Raw genomic sequence first — 11,058 nt, 5'->3', positions numbered from 1 at the left:
GGCCCAGGCCTGAGAGTGAGAAACAAGCCAACGTTTGTGATGCACCATCAATAACTCACTCTGAGACGTAAGAAACGAGATATCGGCTTTTATTGACTGGAAGAATGAACAACACTACATCCTGGAGAATGAGGCTGGGCTCAGGCCTCAATCGCCTTTATACAGGGGTCTGTGGGAGGAGCCACAGGAGCAGTCAGCAGGGGTCTGTGGGAGGAGCCACAGGAGCAGTCCAGACAGGTATATGTAGTTCACCACAGTTTGACCGATTTTTTTTTTTTGGCATATTGTGTGTTTGACAGTCTTTTTAATGTGCTCTGTTGAATTTCTCTGTTTTGTGACTGTAAGGGGAGAAACCTCAAGATTGTATAATATACATACTTTGATGATAAGAGGTAGGAACAGCACTAGGTCAGCTGACCCGTTGAGCCTGCTTGCTATTCATTAAGTTTATGATTGATATTCACTGGACCTGTTAAGTTCCTCCAGCATTTTGTGTATGTAGCTCTAGATTTCCATCATCTGCAGAATCTCTTGCGTTTATGGTATTGTCCCTTTGCCACTTCCCAGCATTTTCCACAGATCCCTTGATTCCTTTAAAGTCCAGAAATCCATCAATCAATTGTCTCAGAATACCAGGGACTTATTAAAAAACAAGAAATATGAACCATCCATCTTGCACCATTGTTCCTTTACTCTCTAAACATAATAACCAAAATAAAAAGTGATTTCATTGGAAACTTTTCACCTAAAATAAAAGCAAAGCATTTTGGTAATAGTTTGAATCAGAAAGCTATAATGATGCATTTGGGAAAACGGACATGGCGAAAAAATATTACTTCTAATTCTGAGCTAGTTTATTTATGATGGATTAGAAATACTGTATAACGCAGAGATGCCAACTGTAAGAATGAAAAAAAATCAAAAAATTGTCTTCTGAGGTGAAGACAGTGGCATGTTACTGAATATGATACAGGATACTTCATTTACCATCTAATGATGTTGTATAAAGTCTACATAAAAAGGCAAAACAGAAGATTGAGTTTATACAATGCCTTTCACCACCTTATCATGTCCCTAAGTGCTTTACAACAAAACTCTTACAGTCTTAAGATTATTTACTGTTATAAAATAGGTTACATGGATGCACAAATTGTGCCAAGCAAGTTCCCACAAACAGTAATGATAGCATGACCAGGTAATTTGTATTATTTTGTAATATTGTTTACGTTATAAATATTGGCCAAAATCCCAGAGATAACTCCTCTTCTAGTTTCCAAAATGGTGATATACTTAGCAGTAGTAGCCTTTAAGTCCATTCAGGAGGCAGGTAAAACCTCACTTTGAAGTATTATCTCAAATTTGGAGTATCTGACTGCTAAAGATGGACACAGGATATCCAAATACGAAATGTTCCATTCACCCCAGTATCTAGATCTCTCACATTGATAAATTGGTTATTCATTGATAAAGAGAAGTTCTTTGCATGGATATGTATTACTATTCAATATTTATTTTTATGATTTATAAAGTTACATAAAACTCTTCTTTCATTTAATTCAGTTCCCCTTCTGTGCGTCATTAATATGGCAGAACCATCCAGCTACTTCATTCATTGCTATCAGTTCTATTTTTTTCTAGAAGCTCAGCAGTCTCACAAAGTACTTCAAAACTGATCAATCTGAGCAAACAGCTCTGAAACAAGTCAAATTTATGTAGCCCAAAAATTGTTAAATGTTTAACTGTTGAAAGGTGGATGGGATGTTGGAATTTTTATGAAGTGCTCGAGACTAGAATTCACCTCACTTTTTGCCAAGTTGTTTGACTGTCCATCAGGCTTAATTCCTATTCCAGCATCTCATAGAGTCATAGGGCTACACAGTACAGAAATAGGTCTTTCCACCCAACTCATCTGTGCTGACTAAGGTACCTTCCTAAATTTATCTGACTTACGTGCACTTGGCCAATGTTGCTCTCGACCCTTCTTATCCATGAACCTGTCTAAATATAGTTTAAATATTGTGATTGTAACCTGCTTCTCCTTTCATCCTGTTCACAGCTCACAATCAAACCCAACTTCATGCCATTTGCAAATTTGGAGACGTTGTATTTAGTTGCCCCATCCAAATAGATTGTGAATAGCTGGAGCCAGAGTACTAAACCCACCAGTCACTGTCTGTCACCCAGAAAAAAAAGATATATTTAATCTGATTCTGTTTTCTGTCCTTGTGCCAATTCTCAGAGCACGCTGTTGTATTGCCCCCAGTCCTTGTGCTTTAATTCTGCGCACTAAGCTCTTATAAGGGACCATTTAAAAAAACCTACTGATCTTTCTGGTCTATTCTGCTAGTTACATCCTCAAATAACACCAGTAGATTTGTTAAGCATATTGACCATGGTTTTCCTTTCACAAACCCATGCTGACTTTGCTCAATCTCCTAACTGCTTTTGAATTGTTTGTTATTACATCTCTTATAACAGATTTTCGCAATTTCCTCACCTACCGATCTTTCATTCCCTGTATTTTCTTCTCTCCTTCTGTTTAAATTGTCCCAGTCTTCCAATCTGCAGAAAATGAATCAGAATCAGATTTACTATCACTAATATATGGTATGAATTTTGTTCTGCAGCTGCAGTACAGTGTAATACCTACATGTTACTGTAAATATAATAAGAATTTATAAAAAATAAACAAATAGTGCAAAAAGAAAGCAAAATAGTGAGGTAGTATTCACGAGTTAATTGAATGTTCAGTAATCTGATGACAGAGTGTAAGAAGCTGCTTATATAATGTTGAGTGTGTGCCTAAGCTCCTTGTACTTCCTAGATGATGGTAGTAATAAGAAGAGGGTATGTCCTGGTAGGGGTCCTTCATGATGTGTGCTCCATTCTTTAGCATTGCATTTTCAAACTGTCCTCAATAGTGAAGAGCCCAATGCCCATGCTGCAGCTGGACAGGCCTACACCCTCTTCAGATTTTTCCATACCAGACTGTAATGCAACAGCCAGAATGCTCCCTGTGCTACATCTGTAGAAATTTGCAGACATCTTTGGTGACATACCAGATCCCCTCAAATTCCTAATGAAATATAGCTACTGGCATTCCTTCTTCATAAATGCATCAATACTTTGTGCCTAGGATAACTCTTCAGAGATGTTGATACTCAGTAACTTGAAGCTGTTCGCCCTTTCCACTATGATCCCTCGAGGAGGTTGGGTATGTGCTCTCTCAATTTCCCCTTCCTGAAGCCCACAATCAATTCCTTAGTGTTAATGATGTTGAGTGCAAGGTTGTTGTTGTAACACCACTCAATTAGCTGAACTATCTCATTCCTGGACACCTCCTTGTCACCTTCTGAGAATCTACCAACAAATTTGTGTCATTAGCAAATTTATAGAACTGGTCCTAGCCACACAGTTATGACTGCAGAGAGAATAGAGCAGTGGGCTAAATATGCATGCTTGAAGCATACCTTGTTGAGTCTCAGCGAGGAAAAGATGTTATTTCTGATCTGCATTGACTGTGGTCTCCCGATGAGTAAGTCAGGATACGGTTGCAGAGGGAGATACAGGAAGATGTGAGTACTGCTGAGTGGAAGTCATTGAGGCAGCTCCTTGAGTAACAGAATAATTGATGCCTTTTTGAAGCAGGTTGGAACCTTCGACTGCAGCAATCAGAGATTGAATATTTGGTTGAAAACTCCAGCCAGTTTGTTTTCAGTGCCCTTCCAGGTATATCATTGGGACCTGTTGCCTTGAGAGGGTTCATCATTTTGAAAGATGTTCTGACATCAATCTCAGAGAGATTTCATAGGTTGTCAGATGCAGCAGGGATTAGCATGGGCATAGATTTAACCTCCCTTTCAAAGCAAGGTATTCAACTCATTGGGGAACATCACATCCATTTGTGATGTTAGCTTGCACCTTTTAGGAAGCAATGGGCTACAAACCCTACCAGATTTGATGTGCACCTGGTTTCATCTCTATCTTCACTCAGAATTGATTTTTCGCTCTTGAGCTAGCCTTCTGTATGTTGTTCTTGACTTCCTGTAGAGTTCTGGATCACTGGTCTTGAACACTATAGATTTAGTCCTCAACAAATTGTGAATCTCCTAGTTCATCAACAGATTCTGGTTTGGGTATTCCAGTATGTTCTCAAAGGTCTCCACACAGGTCTCAATCTTGCTCTGAGTTCATCAACTTTAATTTTCAGAGACTGTGCATTAGCCAGGAGAATGGTAGAGAGCATGTGGTGGCAGGGAGGGGGTTCTCAGGCCCCTGTGTTTCAGTTTTACCTGCAGTCTAGCTCAGTGGCCTCACTTTCCTAAAGGGAAACTGCACTCATGACCTGGGTGAACTGCAGTCTAAAGTCTGCCTATTGCCTACTGCATTACGTACCTAAGACTGTGAAAGTAGATGTGAATTCAGCTGAAGTAGTGTTTTTTTAAAGATAGTCACCAGTACATCCATTCTTTCTACAGTCACTTCCTCTAGAACGCTGGAGTGTAGATTATTAGACCATAGGGATTTGCCAGTGTTTAGCCCATTAATTCCATAGCACTATTAACTTACTGATACTGATTCCTTCACTTCTTTCCTCTCTCTAGGCCCTTGATACTAGCAGATCTGGAGGATCGTGTATGTCCTCATGTATGATCATGTATAAAGACAAAGTTAAATTTTGTATTTAATTATGCCACTGTTTGTGTGTTTTTTCTTGATAATAGTTTCTCCCATTTGTGACTGCAGGGAACTTGTTGTTCACTGTTTGGCAGTTTTTATGTTCCCTTCAAGTTTACTCTCATTGTCTAGCTTCTTCCTCTTAATCAATGTTTTTTGTTATCCCCCCCCCCCCCCCCACCTTTAAGGAATTCTTGCTTCCAAATCTCAGTACAATTTGCTCTTTGGTCTAATATCATCCCTAATCTCCTTTGTATTTTGTGTCAGACTGAATTGAATCATTATTATAATTTATGTATACTCTTTAAATAATAAACATTGCCTTGCACAATATGGTAATTTAATAAAGTTCCCAATGTTGTATCTCATACTTTTGTGATTTTATAGAACCTACTGTCTAATGCTATTGTTTCATTTTCCAAATACCAAAAATTAGAATCATGGAAATATGCCCTTTGGCCCACCTGCTCCATGCCCACCAAAATGTCCCATCCAATCTTGTCCCATTTGCCAGGATTTGGCCTATAACCTTCCAATTTATGAATTTTAAATATTGTTATTGTACCTGCATCAATCACTTCCTCTGGTAGCTCATTCCACATGAATACTACACTTCGTGTAAAACGACACTACAGGAGTTCCTCCTCTGCAGTATTTTTGACTGTGATTTGATTTGACCAATCAACGTCATGCACAATTACAGTTGTACCCATAATCTGTATGTCTCTAATTTCCTGTTCAATTCTATCTCTTATATGACCACTACTGTTTGGAGGTCCATAGACTGGAGTCTTCTGCCCATTGGCATTTCTTAGCTTTATCTAATAAGATTCCACATACAATTTTCTGAGTCAATATTCATCCCCATCATTGCATCAATGTAGCATTTGCTGCAAACCTTTATAAACAGTGCAGTACCAATTTTATTGAGCAAGAACAAATATTTCATTCTCCCTTCTTACTTGCAGTGTTAATGTTCTGATAGTGTTAGCAGCAGGTGTTTTTGCTACACATTATGTTTCTATTCTCAATGTTTAGGGCAATGTCAGTCTTATGTGCACCCCTGAGATTGACATTAGTATTCTGCAGGTGGATATACAAATGCAGTATTGATGGAATAGTTCACAGAGTACCTGGAGAATGATGTATTTGGCTTTCCAAAGTGATTCTGGAAATCACCTTACATCATCAACCTGACAGTTGATCCTCTTAGATGTGCTTATTACATGTTCTCTCTAGGTAAGGCTTATGGCCAGTGATATACCAAAAGACACTGGTTGTCAATGACATGAAGTTTGTTCATTTTCAGCTGTCATATGCCCTTACATTACAAAAGTGGAAGAAAGATGTTGCCTGTTGCTTTTGACTGAGCTTGCAACCCACATACAACCTCAGCTTCAGATCAAACCCCTGATTTTGTTGCAGATATGAAAAGCATAGAACTGTATTTCCAAATAATCACAGTATATCAACCATTCCATTATTCTTCATTCATAATATCGTAAAATTAATCCTCCAGTGCTGAGGTCATAAGCAGGGTACAAGTGTTCTAAATAAAACTGCTTAGAAGAAGCAATACTGAATAAATCTCCAGGCAGTTGTCATCTGAAATTTAAGATAAAGTTAATTCCACTCCAACAATTCTCCTGCATTAATTCTCTCTTTGAGATAATCTGTCAGTATATCATAACAACACAGTGCTAAAAATTTAAATTTGAAGATTTTATTTGTATCAGAAGTATTCCCAGTGTAAATTTTTGTGGACTGAATTTTGAAACAGAATTAACCTAGACCACGTGTTTTGCTTAAAAGGGCTGAGAGGCATTGCTGGTATTTTTGATGATCAATTTGAAATATTTTTTTCATCCTCCTACCATGGATCTTCCAATTGTAAGTATAACCTATGTATTCTCCATAGTGTGGTAACTGTCACTGGTACAGCGGTGGCTTGTAGTTATATAAAAAAATCTAAGAAAAATTGTAACAGAATTCTTCCAGAGTGAAATCATGGAAAAATCAACATAAAACAAAGGAAATATTAGGAAACATAAACAGAAGTTTTAGTCAAATTGAGGAACTTAATGAAGATTTTAACGAAGACATGTGGATGTGGATGTTAAAGCATTCCAGAGCATGTGGAATGTTTGAGTAACTGTCAGATGAAATGCCAATGCAAGAACAAACGAGATAGACAAGAAGGATTTGATACTGAATAGGTTATACATTGTGGATGCACAAGATGCTACAGGTGCTGGAATCTGAAACAATACACCATCTGTTGGGTCAAGTAGCATCTCTGTGGGTAAAGAAATTTTTGATATTTTGGGTTGAAACCTTGGTTTGGAAGGGAGAGGGGAGAGGGCAGTGGTGAAACAGGAGACCAAGATGGTTGCTAGACTGAGAAGGACTGAAAGATGATGAGCAATTCAAGCTAGGTGGGGTGTGAAGAGAGGGGTGGAGTTGTGTGGAACCAAAAAGGGGAAGGAGGGAACAAAGATGAATAATGGTAGCAGTAAATGAAAGGTGTTGGGAATGGGAACAAAAATGGGAGGGATCAACTGTACCTATCCACAAGGACTTTAGTTCACTAACTCTGAGGAGATATCTGATTATATCTTCAAAATAAAGACAAGCATTATCAGAAACCTTCTGAATCCAATTGCGACAATGACAGAACCTCTCAGTTTGACTTTGAATGAAGATTTATTGCTCCAACCCTTGATTCCTCCAATTTAAGATGACAATCAAGTTCATTTTGATGACAAACAGATTTTGTGTTCTGATTGACCTTAGCTTTTCCTCAAACCTTCAGAAAAAATGCTGTCCTTGAAATTTTGTTGCAGTGGACAGAGCCTCCCAGGAATCATTTACAGCTTCAAATGATTTCTCTGTGTGCCTCTGAAATACTTTCATTGAGACCCTGTTGTCATGTGCCACCCATTGGTTTTCCATAAACCATTGTTTAACCATTAAAAGTGTGGCCCAATGGAACTGAACAATGACCTTAATACTAATGGAATTAACATGTGCTTCACTTGTTGCAATCTTGACTTGCCATCCAATGCAATTAAGGTGCAATGTAGTCTTTCATAATACCTTTCCAGTCTTTGAATGATATCTGTAAACTAATGGAAAATATGTAGAGATGCTACATATTTTATATCTCAGTATAATCACAAGATATTCTCATAGCCAGTGGAGAAGAAATAGTGCTGAGCTGGAAGGAGATTTTGGAGTTTGCTGCACCAGAGGGAAGAAGGTGTTCATATTTTAGAGATTAAGACATTTAATTTTGTTAGCTTGAGGCAAGAGTAAAATTATAAACTTCTGAAATTTTGCAAATTGGAATTCTTGCTTAAAAGATTTTTCTGTTCCAGTAATGGGAAGTTTGGAAGATTTCAACAAGCTGTAAGCCAAATTGCCCGGTTAAGTATGAATTCTAAAGCCAAAAATAGATCAAGTTCTGTGAAAGTTCCTGCTACTTCAACTAGTCACTCAGGGAGACTTAATTAATTATAAAGAAATTAAAAAAAAAACCTCAGAAATCCTTGCTTTTGTACTGCTCACATTTTATCACACTGATACATGATGGGAGAATTCCACACAGCCCTTTTCAGTTTGCAGGTACAAATATGGATGGTCAATAAACTCAACGGAAAGAGTATAAGTTCACTTTCCAGAATACATTCAGGTGCACAAGAAAAACAGTGGAATGTTCTTAAAGTTGTAAAGATGAAATAATAATAAAGTTTCATTTTGTTATTGAGAACTGCAGTATAATTTCAGTTGTATGAGAATTGTTCAAAAATACTATATATCATAGATTTGTATTTACTGTGTAAATGATTAAATAACTTGCTGAAGTATATGCTATCATCTTGTCTTTCATATATTTTACACTGAAAATTCTATATTTTATCGGTATTAAAATACACCAAACATGAATCAAGTGAATGACAAAATTACCATTCCACAAAGAGCCAAATCATCAAAGATGTTGCTGCTAATCAGTCTACGACTACATAAATAAACTAAAAATATCTTTTAACACTTATTTTTAAGAACATCTGAAATAAAATTCACCATCTGGGATAGTTTTCATTAAAAATTTTTGCACGCTGCATGAGAATTCCAAATATGAATATTGGATAAGGAAAGCTTACTATATATGGCTCTGTATTTATGGTAGGAAATAATTTTTTTTCCAAAAGTGAACCAATAACATTTATTTTAGTTTGCCTTATTTCATCATTAAAATTTCCCCAATCATCATAATCACTGAGTTAAGAATTATTAGAAGGTGTGGGAAAAACCCTCTAAATTGGCTTATCTGTTTTTTTCTATAAATTATTAGTTTTTGTTTCCCTGTCAACACTTCGAATGTTATTGATTTATAAGTACTAAACCTATGAAAAATTTACATATAATTCTTACATCATTTCTGTCCAACATGTGGCAGCAGAGTGCAACACAGGAAATATGCTACTTAAAGTATGGCATATAGAAAGTGCAGCTCTGACAAAAGAAACATTGAGCATGTATTAACAATTCTTCGACAATATCCTCAGTTGAGTTCTATGAAATGTTGTTTCACTAAACCTGTAAAATTGTAAGCATTGTCTTTCTGGAAACTGGAATTTAAATTGATACTTTAAAACCATACACTTCAATCACTGTAACTGAAACTGCTCATCAAGCTTTAAATGGACTTTATAAGTACCAAGGCACTTCTTAAATATCGAATTTTCCCACAGCTTCTTAGGATGTGCCGAAGGTTATGCTAGTTGTTGCAAAGGAGAAGTTGTGTGCAGGTTGACATATCTCCAATGAAATAACCTGGGAGCCTTTTTCTAAAATGTCTGCTTGAGTATTGTTTCCTGGAAAATAAATTGTAAAATTAAAAAAATATATCACTTGAACAAATGTATAATTATTTTTCAATTAACAATGATGATATCTTGTTTTCTTAGGTAAGTAAAGTGCTGCAGAATTTTTCTAATCATACATCTCTGTTTCTATTTCAGTTATCCTTGTTATCAACAGTTATTATAAAGAATTAGTAATAAAAATTGTTTAAACAGATCTTCAGCTTGCAGTTTATTATCTAATAACTTGACAATATGAAAGAATTCCAAGATGCATTATGATGGTTCAATATTCATGAAAAGAAAAGGTGAAGATATAATAGCATTTACCAGGAAGGTACATATATGTCACCATATACGACCCTGAGATTCAATTTTTTGAGGGTATACTCAACAAATCCAATAACCATAATAGAAACAGTGAAAGACTGCACCAACAGAGTGGACAACCAGTGTACAAAAGACAACAAACTGTGTGATTGCAAAAAAGAAAGAAAAAACAGATGATAGATAGATAGATAGATAGATAGATAGATAGATAGATAGATAGACAGACAGACAGACAGACAAACAAACAAACAAATAAATAAATAAATAGATAGATAGATAGATAACAGTGATAAATGTTGAGAACATGAGATGAGGTGCCCTTGAAAATGAGTCCATAGGCTGTGGGAACACTTCGGTTATGGGGAGCCCCTCTGGTTCAGGAGCCTGATGGCTGAGGGGTAATAACTACTCCTGAACCTGGTGTTGTGGGACCTAACGCTCCTGTACCACCTTCCTGATAGCAACAGTGAGAAATAGCATGTCCTGGGTGGTGGGTGTCCCTGATAAAGGAAAAGTCAATTTCCTAACCATTCAGTTTGTTTCTCTTTTCTTTTTAAATTCATCCTTGCCTCTCCCTTTCTGAAACACACTCTAAAATCAATGCTTAATTTTATCCAATAGTAATCTTATGGCAAAAGCTTTAAAAAATCATCCAGCAGGTTTTTGTTAGAAACAGTTTGAACAAACAAGACATCTTAGGAATCCCATTGCACATAAGGGAAGATGAGTTTGCAAGTGCACTGAATCACACTGCTGTTTGCTAGGAAATATTTTAGATGGTAGGTGTTCATATTGCTGCATGTTGGGAGCTGTAAGAGGATAAGTATTCATTAACTCTCTCCAGCTGGTAGAACAGTCTCCAAAGAAAATATAAATTCCATATAGAGTCTTTTAATAGGTATTGTCCCCATGTAAAATTGACATACTTACATGAACCAGAAATATGATATTCTAAATGTCCTTTTGTTATGCTCAGCCCTGAAATTGCCAGTACTTGAAAATGCAAACTGCCAGAGCAATGCTTCAGAAAGTAAACATTTTTGACGTGTTTCATTTCTCTTTAATTCCCTTGTGCCATAGTTTTCCATTAGGATTCTTGTATATTTCCTCCAATTCTTCATTTTCATGCTCTCCTATAATAAATGGATTTCTCTTGTCCTGACCTATTACATCACTAGTTTTCATA

This window comes from Hemitrygon akajei, chromosome 9 (assembly GCF_048418815.1).
Source record: "Hemitrygon akajei chromosome 9, sHemAka1.3, whole genome shotgun sequence".
Lineage (NCBI taxonomy): Eukaryota > Metazoa > Chordata > Chondrichthyes > Myliobatiformes > Dasyatidae > Hemitrygon > Hemitrygon akajei.
This window is presented reverse-complemented; position numbering follows the sequence as displayed.